Here is a 15,175-nt window from a genome sequence, read left to right as displayed (position 1 = left end):
TGGTTAAGAAATGCTTGAACAATTTGAGCGAGATGCCTAATCACGAAATTACCCACAATTTGGGATTTTGAACACAGAGAGATCGGAAGACAGCAAAATGTAAAATTAGTTGTTCCGAAGATCCGACACTAATCTGAACAGGTTGAGTAGAGATAGAAAGATCGAACAAAATTTGATTTGAATGCAAATGAGGTCGAATAAACTTGGAATTTATTATTTTCCTGGGGGGTAACTTAGATTATCACCATTTTAGAGAAAATGACCTATAGTCAGGTAATTGTTTAAGATCAGATAAACACTAAAATGGGAGATCGACTAAATTACAACCCTTACTAAAAAAAATTATATATTAATTACACGCGTTATGCATTTATAGGTCGATCAAAATATGGTATCTACAATTAGTATAATCTTAAATGATCTATTATATAAGTGAGAAAATAAAAATTTTTATTGATTTGGAGCTAAGAAGATTATGGTGTCTCAAAGATTTCTCCATAGTATCACAGTTGGACATGTGTAATTAATAAGACTAATTGAACGTGGATCTTGCTTATGCTTCAAAAAAAGCATTAAGAGACTAATATAACCCTGTATATAATTAATATAGTTAATTAAAAGTTAAAGTTAATCTCCCACGGTAAATGGCTAATCTGTCCAATTAATTACTCAAGGAAAGTGTGATTTTAGTTATTTAATGGCACATTACATAACACCAAGTAAAAATTGCCACTTAATGGTAAAATGTAAAAGAAAGAATTAATAATATTTAAAGTTGGACAATTATAATCAACATAATCGCATTCACACTGTTTGTAATGATTCTTATGTAAAAATTCAATTTAATTTTGCAATAAAATTCATTTTTTTAAATAAATTTTAAGTATATATAGATGTAGTCCTAACTCAAGAGGTAAAATGTTTAATTTAAACCTTGTATTTATTGAAAAATTTTAATTTAGTTCATTTTCAACTTTTTGTTTGAATTAGTAGGTAAAAGTTTTAATGTAATCTTAATTTAGCTCAAAAATTAAAATTTATGGGCTGAATTTCTTAATTTCTTGATTTAAATAAAAAATTAAAAAGTTTAATTTCTTAATTTTGGGACTTGATGGTTGTCGAATCCACAATAAATTAAATTAACTAAAATCACCAATTATGAAATATTTTATACAGTAAGTGGTAAATCCAGGTCGAACCCTAGATACTGAATTATTAAAATTTGTGCGCTTGTGCAATGGAAAAAAGAAACAAAGGTTGGGGGAGGGGGGGGGGGGGGGAGGGGTAATTCGCAATCCGAAGAAGAAATCAAAAATCAGAAAGTAAGAACTAAAATTAAATATGAAACTCTCAAATTAAACAAACTTCAGTCCAAGGTAATTCGTATTCCAATGCATTGATTCGATCATAGACAAAAGAAATATAATTATATCTTATTGAATACTTAACGTAGATTTACCAAACAACGAAGTAAAATCCCTAACTTCCCTATACTCATCAATTTGAGCCCAGCACTCTTATTGACTCTAATTATTAACTGAATTGGTATTAAGCAATCCTCATCAAATTAATAACTGCTTTAAGAATAGGAAGTAGTTAAGCTGAACAACAATTTATGAAGTATAAATCATTTAATTCACCCTATTGTTTTCTTAGGTTATTATCGAAAACTGATATCATAATCAATAAAACCTAATTGCTACTCATGTTCAATCTTACACAATAATTACAGATTATGAAGATGAACTAGCAATTAATCACATCAAACAATTAACTAATAGGCTTTTTTAGCAAATCATTCAATAGATCAAAGACAATGAAATCAGAAAACAATAGATATTCAAAAAGACATAAATTAAATTAAGAACCTGGTCTCACAAATCAAGCAAAAGAACTTAATCCCTTGAACTGAATTAAAAACTTAGCCACTCATGTTCATGGCTTACAGAAAATTAAAGAAGAAAATTGAAGAAATCTAGAATGTGAATGGAGAATGAAAGTCTAATTCTCTTTTTGAGTCGGCTGCTGCCTCTTCTATATATAATAAATGGCCTAGGGTTAGGTTTGAGAGTCTTTCTCTATGTCAAAACTGCAACTAGAGCAAAATCAGGAAACTGATTGTCGACGGATACACGGCCCGTGTATCACTACACGACCCTAAATTACTGGAGCTGAGTGGGTATGTTTCGTATTGACACAAAAGGTTACACAGGTCTCCAGGATTTACACGGGTCAAGTTACACAACCCTTGTACTTTGTATCAATAATGCTTCTCAATCATTTGAACTTTCCAAGCTTCCTTCTACACTTCTATGCTCTAGAACTTCACCAAAACCCTGAAAAATACAGAAAGAGTCAAATTAATGCAAATGCTAAAAATTTCTTCATTTAACACAATTATTTCAATAACTCTCTAAACATATGCCTAATAGATAATTATACTTTAATCAACTGAATTAGGCATAAAGATACCCTAGAAACACTAAATGTGATGGAAGTAAAATTAATAAATTATGCACTTATCAAATTTCCCCACACTTATTCCATGCTTGTCCTCAAGCATTACTTAAATTCTTAATCAACTCCACTTAGAAGTTCCTTAACTTCACCCTATCACAACATTCTCTAACAAAAGATTAAAGTTTGAAAGAAGAGGCAAGTAAGGTAATAACCATCGCAATAAATTTCATCAACACCATACCAATATATCAACAATTTTTCAACATAAAACAAAAGGCTTGAAATCAATTAAGCTCACACAATTAAAGTTTCATAAAATTCTAAATCAATACATACCAAAACATAAGGCTAATTTATCAAGGCACAATAATTATAGCTCTTTGAAAATCTTAGGGGAAATGGAAATGGGCTTTTTTTTATATATTTGAAATTGGTACTTTTCTCTTATCACAGTTACTTTTTTTTTTTATTTCAACCGTCACCTTCAGAAAAGTACCTTGCTCATATCCTAGCTAGCTTTTGGCCTGAGAATCGATATGGGGTTCATGAAGACCCCTAGTTAGTTTGCTTAACTAAAATAGCGGAGAAATTTTCAAGTTCAATCTTTTATTTCTCCTAATTTATGCATCTACATATTATAAAGTGTCCTGATAGATTAAACAAAGTTCTGAAATATGCATGACACTAGTTTAAAGCACACATAATTAATCATTTCACCATTAAATCAAGCTTAAATAATTTATGTAGAAAAAAATTGCTCTATGGTATGGAGAAGAAGGAAAATCCATCATTAAAGTTACTATTACCTTGCCTAAAATCTCAAAAATTCAATCTAAAATAGAAAAGTCATTTCAAGGATAAAGCACTTCTCTCCGAGAGTTAATATAGAATCATGAATCATGCTTATAAGAACAAATTTTTTTATTTTTTTATTTTTTCAAAATTGCAGCAACAAATTTCTCCTCCCCCACACTTAAAACTTACATTGTCCCTAATGTAAAGCCTAAAAGCAAAAGAAAAGGAAAAAAGAATGCTAGAAAATAAAATAAGATAAAGGAAAGAAAACAAATCTGATTGTGGCTAACAAGCCACCTATGGGTTGCCTCCCAAGAAGCCCTTTTATTTATTGTTTTTAGCTTGACATGGCAAAGCTCCTTAATCCACATAAATTGGGTTACTCAATTGGAGCTCCTCCACTGAATGTTCTTGAAACCCCTCATAAAATGGCTTGAGTCTATGATCATTGACCTTGAACACCTTATTAGTTCCTAAACTTTGAATTTGAACTGCACTATAAGGAAACACATTAGTAATAACAAAGGGTCCAATCCAATGAGAACGCAACTTAACAAGCATCAGCTTCAATATGGAATTATACAATAAAACTTTTTGTTCAACCACAAACTGCTTCCTTAAAATTAGTTTGTCAAAGAATGCCTTGGTCTTTTCTTTATAGATCTTAGAGTTCTGATAAGCCTCAAGTCGAATTTCCTTTAATTCTTGCAATTGTAATTTTCTTTCCACACCAGCAGTATCCAAATCCAAATTACAATATCTAACAGCCCAATAAGCCTTATGTTCTAACTCAACAGGAAGGTGACATAACTTACCAAATACAAATCTATAGGGGGACATACCTATGGGTGTCTTATAAGCAGTCCTGTAAGCCCACAAAGCATCATCAAGTCTAAGGCTCCAATCTTTTTTATTTGGCTTCACTATTTTTTTCAAAATAGACTTCATCTCTCTGTTAGACACCTCATCTCTCTGTTAGACACCTTTGCTTGCCCACTTGTTTGAGGAAGATAAGCTATAGATACTCTATGGAAAACACCATATCTCCTCAACAACGCCTCAACAGTTCTATTACAAAAATGTGTGCCCCGGTCACTGATCAAAGCTCTAAGAACTCCAAACCTGCTAAAAATGTTTGACTTGATAAAACCTATAACAGCTTTAGAATCATCAGTCCTGGTGGCTTTGGCTTCCACCCATTTCGAAACATAATCAACAGCAAGTAATATATAAACAAAGCCAAAAGAAGAAGGAAATGGACCCATAAAATCAATACCCCACACATCTAAAATCTCACAAACAAGTATTGGATTCTGAATCATCTCATTCCTACGGGTTAAACTTCCAGTTCTTTGACATTGTTCACAATTTTTGCAAATGAAATATGAATCACGAAATATAGTAGGCCAGTAAAAACCACAGTCTAATATTTTTCTACCTGTTCTCTTGGGTCCAAAATGACCTCCACATGCATAGGCATGACAAAAAGCAAGAATAGATTGAATCTCATTATCAGGAACACATCTCCTAATAATCTGATCTGAACAAAATTTTCACAAATACGAGTCATCCCAAACATAATACTTAGCTTCACTTTTCAATTTCTCTTTCTTAGCTCTACTCAAATCAAAAGGCACAACCTTAGTAACCAAATAATTCATCAAATTAGCATACCAAGGGATCATACCTTGCAATTTAAATAACTGCTCATCAGGAAAAAAATTCCTGCAAAGGAATTTGCTCTTCTTGTGTCACTAAATTGCTCAAATGATCTGCTACCAGATTCTCAGCTCCTTTCTTATCCTTGATTTGAAAATCAAATTCTTGCAGTAGAAGGATTCATCTAATCAACCTTGGTTTTGCTTCTTTCTTTTCCAAGAGACACTTCAATGCTGCATGATCAGAGAAGATAATTATTTTAGAACCAAGCAAATACGACCGAAATTTATCTAAAGCAAAAAATTATAGCCAAAAACTCTTTTTTGGTCATAGAATAATTGCGCTGAGCTGAATTGAGTGTTCTGGATGCATAATAAATCACATGAAAGAGCTTCCCAATACGCTGCCCTAAAACTGCTCCCACTACATAATTACTCTCGTCACACATAATTTCAAACGGTATTGTCCAATCAGGAGCCTGGATAATAGAGGGAGATATCAATGCAGATTTTAATTTGTCAAAAGCCTCCTTGCACTCTCCACTAAACTCAAAAGAAACATCTTTTTGCAAGAGTCTAGACAAAGGCAATGCTATCTTAGAGAAATCCTTAATGAACCTACGATAGAAACCTGTATGACCAAGAAAAAAGCTTACTTCTCTCATAGTTGTGGGGTAGGATAAGTTTACAATTAAATCAATTTTAGATTTATCCACCTCAATACCCCTATTAGAGACAACATAACCCAAAATAATCCCCTGTTCCACCATAAAATGACACTTCTCATAGTTCAAAACAAGATTTTTCTCAATGCATCTCTCAAGAACAAAAGTCAAATGATGTAAACATGCATCAAATGAATCACCATACACAGTAAAATCATCCATGAACACCTCAATACAACTATTAATGTAATCTGAAAATATGCTCATCATGCATCTCTGAAATGTGGCAGGTGCATTATAAAGCCCGAAGGGCATCCTTCTAAAAGTAAAAGTTCCAAAAGGGCAAGTGAAGGTAGTCTTCTCTTGATCGTCCGGTGCAATCACAATTTGATTATATCCAGAAAAGCCATCGAGAAAGCAGAAATAAGACTTACCTGCTAATTGTTCAAGCATCTGATCAATGAATGGCAGTGGGAAGTAGTCCTTCCTTGTTGTTGAATTTAGCTTGTGGTAGTCTATGCACATTCGCCATCCACTTTGAATCCTTGTTGGAACAAGTTCATTATCTTGATTTGCTACCACAGTGACTCCTGATTTTTTTGGCACTACTTAGACTGGACTTACCCATTTGCTATCTGAAATTGGGTAAATAACTCCTGCATCTAGTAGCTTTAAAATCTCCTTCTTCACAACCTCCATCATCTGTGGGTTCAACCTCCTTTGAGCTTCTCTACTTGGTTTAGCCTCATCCTCCAGTAAAATCCTGTGCATGCACACTGATGGACTTATACCTTTGATGTTAGCTATTGTCCATCCAATTGCTTCCTTGTGTATTCTCAAAACTCTAATCAATCTATCTTTTTGAATCTTTATTAAATTATTTGAGATGATAACTAGAAGTGTCTCATTGTCTCCCAAGTAAACATACTTCAAATGCTCAGGTAAAGGCTTAAGCTCAAGAACTGGTGCCTGCACCACAGAAGGTAATAATTTTGTGTGAGATACAGGTAAGTCAATCTTTGATACTCCATACCTTTTTGGAACAGGAGGTAATGACTACAATGCCACTATTGCATCTTGAACCTTTACACTTAATGGCGAATATGTACTGATTTCTTGAATTCCTTAACTAATCACCAATTCTAACTCATCCTTCATGCTTAACTCACAAACATCCTGCACAAATGTATCAACAACATCAATAGAAAAAATAGAATGGTCATCAGTAGGATAATTCATGGCATCAAAGATATTAAATTTGATAATCTCTTCATCAAACTTCATAGTTAGGGTACCATCATCCACATCAATTTTTGTCTTGGTAGTTTTTAGGAAAGGTCTTCCAAACAAAATCAAAGCTGACTTTGATGTGGGAACACTATCCTCCATATCCAGAATGTAAAAATTTGTAGGAAAAATCAATTCTCCAACCTGCACCAACACATCCTCTACTACTTCCAATGGATAAGTGTAATGGCCTAGCCCACTAGTGATATTGTCCGCTCTGGGCTGAAGCCCTCACGGTTTTAAAACGCGTCAATAGGGGTTAGGAACCTCCATCTTATAAACCCAACATCTCTCCCGTGTTTTGTCGATGTGGGATTTGCTAGGGTGTTACAATCCACCCCCCTTATGGGACTCAGCGTCCTCGCTGAGGTTTGCCCCACCATCGTTCAAGGTTGCACGCGGAGTAGCTCTGATACCACAAATGTAACGGCCTAGCCCACTAGTGATATTGTCCGCTCTTGGCTGAAGCCCTCACGGTTTTAAAACGCGTCAATAGGGGTTAGGAACCTCCATCTTATAAACCCAGCATCTCTCCCGTGTTTTGTCGATGTGGGATTTGCCTAGGGTGTTACAATAAGCATTAGAATGATCAGCTAACTAAATAATGACACTGGTTTCTCTCAAAGGACCTAAATTTAAAGTTTGAAAAAATGAATTTGACATAACATTAATAGATGCACATTAATCTACTATTGCACGTTCAAATTTTGAATCACCTATTCTGCAGGGAATAGAAAATGAACCTGGATCCTTACACTTAGGGGGTAATTTTTACTGAATTAATGCCGACACATTTTCCCCCACACTGATCTTCTCATTGTTTCTCAACTTGCGCTTTGTAGTGCATAGTTCCTTAAGGAATTTAGCATACTTGGGAACTTATTTGATCGCATCAAGTAAAGGAACATTCACCTCCACTTTCTTGAAAGTCTCCAAAATTTCTTTCTCTTGTTCTTCTTTCTTCGTCTTGGCCAACCTGGATGGGAATGGAGGAAGAACAGAATTATTAATCTTATTCAGTTTAGGTTCAGTATTTACCTCAACTTCAGGAACTTCAAACTCTTTTTCTCCTTGCTTCTTCTTTTTCATTGGCTCATGTGGAGTCTGGTTATTAACTTCTTTCCCACTCTGTAGCACTATAGCACTCACATTTTCTCTGGGATTCATGACTGTTAGTGATGGAAGCTTTCCAAAACCTTGAGCTTCAAGCTTACTCACAGATGAGGCTAACTGATCAATCTATCTCTCTATATTTTGGATGCTATTTCTAGTCTCCTGTTGAAACTGTTGTGTATTGTTATTCAAAGCGTTAACAATTTCATCAAGTGACATACCTTGATTTGAGGGAGGCGGAGGTGGAGGTGGTTGATTCACTTGTGGTCTTTGCTGCTGGTATCGGTTTTGCACCGGTTGATTCCCATAACTAAAATTGGGATGATCTTGCCATCCTGGATTATAAGTATTAGAAAAGGGATCATACCTACGTTGTGGCTGTCCATAATGTCCTACTGCATTAGCATGTTGCATTGATTCATCCTCTTGTAATGCGGGACACATGTCAGTAGCATGACCCAAACCCGAACCCGAACAAATTTCATATACCTTAACAGTTTGCATATTCCCTACATCCAACTGCCTCACCAAAGAAGTTAAATTAGAAATCTGTTTCTGAAAGTTAGATGTACTTACCTCATTAACCTTTATAGGTGTGTGATCCATTCTCATTCCAAACTGCTGAGAGTTTGCTGCCATGTTAGCAATCAGCCTCCTTGCCTCTTCTGGTTTCTTGTCAACCAAAGCTCCTCCACTTGCAACATCTATCATACTACGGCCCATTGGTAGAAGTCCCTCATAGAAATACTGAATCAAAAGCTGCTCACTTATTTGATGATGGGGACAGCTTGCACACAGCTTTTTAACTCTATAATGGCCCGGCCCATTAATGATATTGTCCGCTCTGGGCTGCCGGCCCACTAGTGATATTGTCCGCTCTGGGCTGGAGCCCTCACGGTTTTAAAACGCGTCATTAGGGGTTACGAACCATCACTTATAAACCCAGCATCTCTCCCGTGTTTTGTCGATGTGGGATTTGCCTAGGGTGTTACAAATTCTCTCCCAATACTCATACAAACTCTCTCCATGTTGGCAGCACGGGAAGTAGGAAAATACTTCTCCAGAAATATCTGCTTCATCCCATTCCATGAGTTGATAGATCCAAAAGGAAGGTAATATAACCAATCCTTAGCTGTGCCTTCTAGTGAGAAAGAGAAAGCTCGAAGCTTGATTTGATCCTCTAAAACTCCTTGAGGTTTCATGCTGGAACACACAACATGAAATTCTTTTAAATGCTTATGTGGATCCTCACCTGTAAAACCATGAAACTTAGGTAACAAATGGATTAGTCCAGATTTCAACTCAAAAGCAACATTTAAAGTAGGGTATTGAATACATAAAGGCTGTTAGTTTAGATCAGGGGTAGCCAACTCTTTCAAGGTTCTAACAGTTAATGTTTTGTTTTCGAAATTTGAATCCAAATCCGAATCCGAACTTAACTCCCTTGGAGATTGGACTCCTTCAGATGTACTTGGAATCTGCTTAGCATACTTAGCCAATTTTCTCAATTGTTTAGCTATTTTTTCTACTTCTGGATCAAAGATCAACTCACCAGATTGAGAAGTTCTTGTCATATACAAAAAGAAATCAAAGTAAAAACAGAAAAATGCCTCAAAACCCTAAAAAACAATGGAATTTGGCCTCAAGAGGGTGGGGCCAGAGAATCCTATGGATTGATTAGTCTTAATCAGAATGTCATTTCCTTCAAAATAGGTATGGGCCCCCTCCAAATTCAACTAAAATTCTTAATGAATAGTAACACCGTAATTTTTTTCTTTTTTTTTTTTTTGAAAAACTAAAAACAGCAACAACTCAAACAAAATTAATAACAGAATATCCTAACACCAAAAAATATGAAATCCAATAAACTTCAATCCCCGGCAACGACGCCAAAATTCTTGATGGCTGTCGAATCCACCAGAAATTAAATTAACTGAAATCACCAATTATGAAATATTTTCTGCAGTAAGTGGTAAATCCATGTTGAACCCTAGAGACTGAATTATTAAATTTCGTGCACTTGTGTAATGAAAAAAAGAAACAAAGGTTGGGAGGGGGGGGTAATTCGCAATCCGAAGAAGAAATCAAAAATCAGAAATTAAGAACTAAAATTAAATATGAAACTCTCAAATTAAACAAATTTTAGTCCAAGGTAATTCGCTCCAATGCATTGATTCGATCATAGACAAAAGAAATACAATTATATCTTATTGAATACTTAACGTAGATTTACCAAACAGCAAGGTAAAATCCCTAACTTCCCTATACTCATCAATTTGAGCCCAGCACTCTTGTTGACTCTAATTATTAACTGAATTGATATTAAGCAATTCTCATCAAATTAATAACTGTTTTAAGAATAGGAAGTAGTTAAGCTGAACAATAATTTATGAAGCATAAATCATTTAATTCACCCTATTTCCTTAGGTTATTATCGAAAACTGGGATCATAATCAATAAAACCAAATTGCGACTCAAGTTCAATCTTACACAACAATTACGGATTATGAAGATGAACTAGCAATTGATCACATCAAACAATTAACTGATAGGCCTTTTTAGCAAATCATCATTCAATAGATCAAAAACAATGAAATCAGAAAACAATAGATATTCAAAAAGACATAAATTAAATTAAATTAAGAATCTGGTCCACAAATCAAGCAAAAGAACTTGAATCCCTTGAACTGAATTAAAAATTTAGCCACTCATGTTCATGGCTTACAAAAAATTAAAGAAGAAAATTGAAGAATCTAGAATGTGAATGGAGAACGAAAGTCTAATTCTCTTTTTGAGTTGGCTGCTGCCTCTTCTATATATAATAAATGGCCTAGGGTTAGGTTTAAGAGTCTTTTTCTCTGTCAAAAACTACAACTGGAGCAAAATCAGGAAACTGATTGTCGACGGATACACAGCCCGTGTATCACTACACGGCTCAATCAGGAAACTGATTGTCGACGGATACACAGCCCGTGTATCACTACACGACCCAGGGTCGTGTAACTTACTAGAGCTAAATGGGTATGTTTCGTATTGGCACAAAAGGTTACACGGGTCTCCAGGATTTATACGGGTCAAGTTACACAGCCCGTGTACTTTGTATCAACAATGCTTCTCAATCCTTTGACCTTTCCAAGCTTCCTTCCACACTTCTATACTCTAAAACTTCACCAAAACCCTGAAAAATACATAAAGAGTCAGATTAATGCAAATGCTAAAAATTTCTCCATTTAACATAATTATTTCAACAACTCTCTAAACATATGCCTAATAGATAGTTATACTTTAATCAACTGAATTAGGCATAAAGATACCCTAGAAACACTAAATGTGATGGAAGTAAAATTAATAAATTATACACTTATCAGGACTAAACTTTTTTCATTTCTTTATTTAAATTCAAAAATCAAGAAACTCAATTTCTTGATTTTCTTAATTTTTAAACTAAATTGAGTTTAATTTGAAATTTTTAGGCTAAATTAAACAAAAAATTAAAAAAAAAACTAAATTGAACTTTCTCAATTAATACTGGAGTGTAATTAAGCTTTAAGTTATTTTCTTATCTATTAACCAAAAAAGATTAAAGATAAATCTCCATTGAGGACATTCCAAGTGCTTTTATTTGGAAATAGCAAAATGATTTTGCCTTCTAACAATTAATTTGTATACTATTTTCTCATACCTGATAAATTAATAATGCAGATGTGATCTTCCATTCCATGCACATCAATCAAATCCATAACCCAAATTTTTACAAAGTTTCATTATATATTTACACTTTTCTTTTTGTCCTGTTTTTTTGGAAATGATTAAAAAATAAAATTTATTGCAACATAAAATGCATGATTCACGCTTAAAAGTGTACATTTTTTTTTGATAATCAAAATTTTTATTAATAGGTCAGAAAAAACTTAGCATCAAAGGACCAACTATACCCCAACCGATAGGTCTTGATGCATACATTTTGCATAATCATTGAGGTTTAATTTCATAGCCATTTTATTTGATTATTAGTCATTTTTAGCTAATTTCATTAGTTAATTAGTTAGTTTTTCATAATTGTCGATTTTGGATTAATTTGTAATTTTTACTTTGTTTTGTAGGAAAAATGGTGTTTTTGAAGGACTGAAGAGAATTTTGCCATTGAGGAGTGTCTTCTACAGCCAAAGATGTCAAAAACAAGTTTTCAAGCTGAAATATGCATTGATCAAATTGTGCATAACTTGCCGCATAAGCTATGCAGATTTGCATAAGGAGAAAGATCACTGTTCCAGAACCAGCCGAAGTGTGCATAAGGAGACAGCATAGCTTATGCACATTCCGCCTCCCTTATGCACCTTCACGAATTGTGCATAACCTATGCACCAAGTCATGCGCTTTGCATAAGTGGCCCGAATCAGCTAAATCGCATAAGGGACTGCATAACTTATGCACCCACTTATGCAATCCCATGAAGAGTTCATTAATGAGTCAGCGGAGATTCCCTCAAATAATTCCTCCTAGAACATACCATTTTAGGGCTCCATGTCAGAAAAATGCTATAAATAGTCCCATTTTCTCATTTTAGAGGGGGACAAGGAGCAAAGAAGAAAAGGAGAGGGGCTGAGCAGAATTTGAAGAGCCATCTTCACCTTCCACACCATTTTTTAACTAAGATTTGCAGATTTCTTACTTCCTTTACATTTTTCTACATTTCTAGTGTTTAATTTCTTACTTCTTAGCTTAGATTAAAGCTTTATTTCCATTTAAACTCATCATATCTTGTAAGCATTATGGATAGTGAGTAGTTTACTTTTGATTCTGGAGTAAGGGATGTAATATTTTAGTTATTTTTGTGGATTTGAACTGGGTTAGTCCCAATTTAATGAATTTATGAGGTTTAATCCATTTCTTGTGTGCTTATTCACATGCTTAATGAAGGGCCCCATTAAGTTATGTTCTTAATCCTTGGTTGAAGCACCGAAAGGAGAAAACCAAGTGATAGTTAATCAAGAAATTGGACTTAATTAACTTAGATCTAGAAATAGACTAAGGGTTAAGAGGGTTTTAATAGAATGATTAAAGAACCTAATGGGTCTTGGTTAATTTTAACTCCACGAAAGTAGGATTAAGTTAATTAAGGCACTCTTTGTCTCACTCGAAAGAGTTTTCAAAGGATTTTAGAATTAATCTCCTTTAAACCCATAAATTTCATGGATTGGGCTAGCTAGGGAAAATCCCAAAATAGCTTGAATATGAAATCCCGAACTCCGGAATCGCCTTTTTACCATTGTTAATCGAATTTAATCATTTGCCATTTTAAATATTGCCATATTTGAACTTGCTTATTTCAATTTGATGCAAATCTTAGTTTAATTAATACATTGTTGAATAGAATATTAAATTTGCACATTTAGATTTCATACTCCATTACCCATTAATTCATTATTTTAATTTCATAAATACTTCAATTTAGTCAACTTTTATATCAAAAATTCAATCATTAACACAACTCCTCGTGGGATCGATATTTTTCTATACTACTTGTACGACCCGTGCGCTTGCGGTTGGGACGCATCAAGTTTTTGGCGCCGTTGCCGGGGAGTTGTTTGCTTAAGATTGAATTCTTGATTATTTTAGTTGTTTTTTAGTTTTATCTCTGTTATCTTTTCATTTTGTGTTTGTTTGTTCTTTTTCAGGTACTCTTAATCTTTTATGAGAAGAGCTAGAAGCACAAGTGATACATCCTTATTATTCAACCCTGAAATTGAGAAATTTTGTAAGGCCAACAAGAAAGAAACCAGAAAAAGAAAAGAAGCCTTGATAGAAACTGAATTAGAAGCAGACATGGCTGATGAAAGAATTAGAATTGGTGTTGGTAATGCTGGAAATGATCAAAATAATGAAAATGCAGCCCATGGTGAAGAAGTTGTTAATGCTAACGTTCCTAGTGGAAGTATGATGGATCATGCTTTTCCACGTTTTGATGACTTGAGAGAGAGCATAGCAAGACCAAGGATTGATGCAAATAGTTACAAGATGGATTTTGGAGTCCTTCAAATGATTCAGAATTCTCAATTTGGGGGTCATCCTTCTGAAAATCCACACACACATCTGAAGAAGTTTGCTATGATTTGTGACATGCAAAAACAACCTGGAGTATCTGATGATGCAGCAAGGCTAAAATTGTTTCCATTCTCTTTGAAAGATAGAGCATTGGATTGGCTTGATTCTTTACCTCACAACTCAATTACAAATTGGGAGCAGCTCACTGATGCATTTCTTGCCCAATACTTTCCACCTTGAAAAACTCAAGAGTTGAGGAATCAAATGATTGCTTTTAGACCAAGAGAAGATGAGACTCTTTATGAGTCATGGATGAGATGGAAGGAGTTGGAGAGACAATGTCCACATCATGCCATTCCTAAATGGATGATAAACCAGAATTTTTACACAAATGTCACTCCTGCTATCAGAGGAATCATTGATGCTCAAAATGGATGTGAATTCATCATTAAGCATGAAGATGAAGCTTATGAGTTATTAGAGAAAATAGCAAAGAACAGTCATCTATGGAGTAGTCCAAGAGGGTCAACTCCAACTCAAAAAAGGCAAGTTGCTGGAATGTATGAGCTTGATCCATTCAACATGATCAATGCCAAATTTGATGCACTCACTAATGTCCTTGCTAAGAAAATGGAGGATTTAAGTATGCTAATCAGTTCATCATCATGCTCGAAGTTATCAACAAGTTACTTATGCGAAGGAACAATGAGTCAGGAGTAGATTATCCTTCATATGCTTGGAGGAATCATCCCAATTTTTCATGGGAGAATCAGCAAAATCAAGCTTCAACTCAGAACTTTCCATCACAACAACAAGAGCATCAATACCAACAACCTAGGCAACCACCACCTAGTTTTCAGCCAAAGAATGCAAATACTGCACCTTTACCAAGACAGCAAGAACAAAGTTACACCACAGACGCTTAATTACAACAAAATCTTGCTAATCAAATTAATCTTGATGAATAGTTGAGAGAGATGAAAGCAAGGCGAACAAATGCAAACACACAATAGGATCTTTGGAAAATCAGATTGCACAACAAGCATGCTCATCAAGTACCAATTCTATGGGGAAACTTCCTAGTCAAACAGAAAATCCAAGGGAGCAATGTCATGCCATCACACTGAGGAGTGGTAAAATAGTGCATAATGA

The 15,175-nt window shown here is 34.5% G+C and overlaps 1 non-coding gene across 1 annotated transcript; it reads right to left on the bottom strand.

The window, feature by feature from the left end:
- Positions 1-14,271: 14,271 nt before the first annotated feature.
- On the bottom strand, positions 14,272-14,379 carry LOC131169800 (small nucleolar RNA R71). Its single transcript, XR_009140711.1, has one exon. It is a non-coding gene; the product is annotated as a small nucleolar RNA R71 (small nucleolar RNA).
- Between the last annotated feature and the right edge of the window lie 796 nt (positions 14,380-15,175).

This window comes from Hevea brasiliensis, chromosome 1 (genome assembly GCF_030052815.1).
Source record: "Hevea brasiliensis isolate MT/VB/25A 57/8 chromosome 1, ASM3005281v1, whole genome shotgun sequence".
NCBI classification, from domain to species: Eukaryota; Viridiplantae; Streptophyta; class Magnoliopsida; order Malpighiales; family Euphorbiaceae; genus Hevea; species Hevea brasiliensis.
This window is presented reverse-complemented; position numbering and strand designations above follow the sequence as displayed.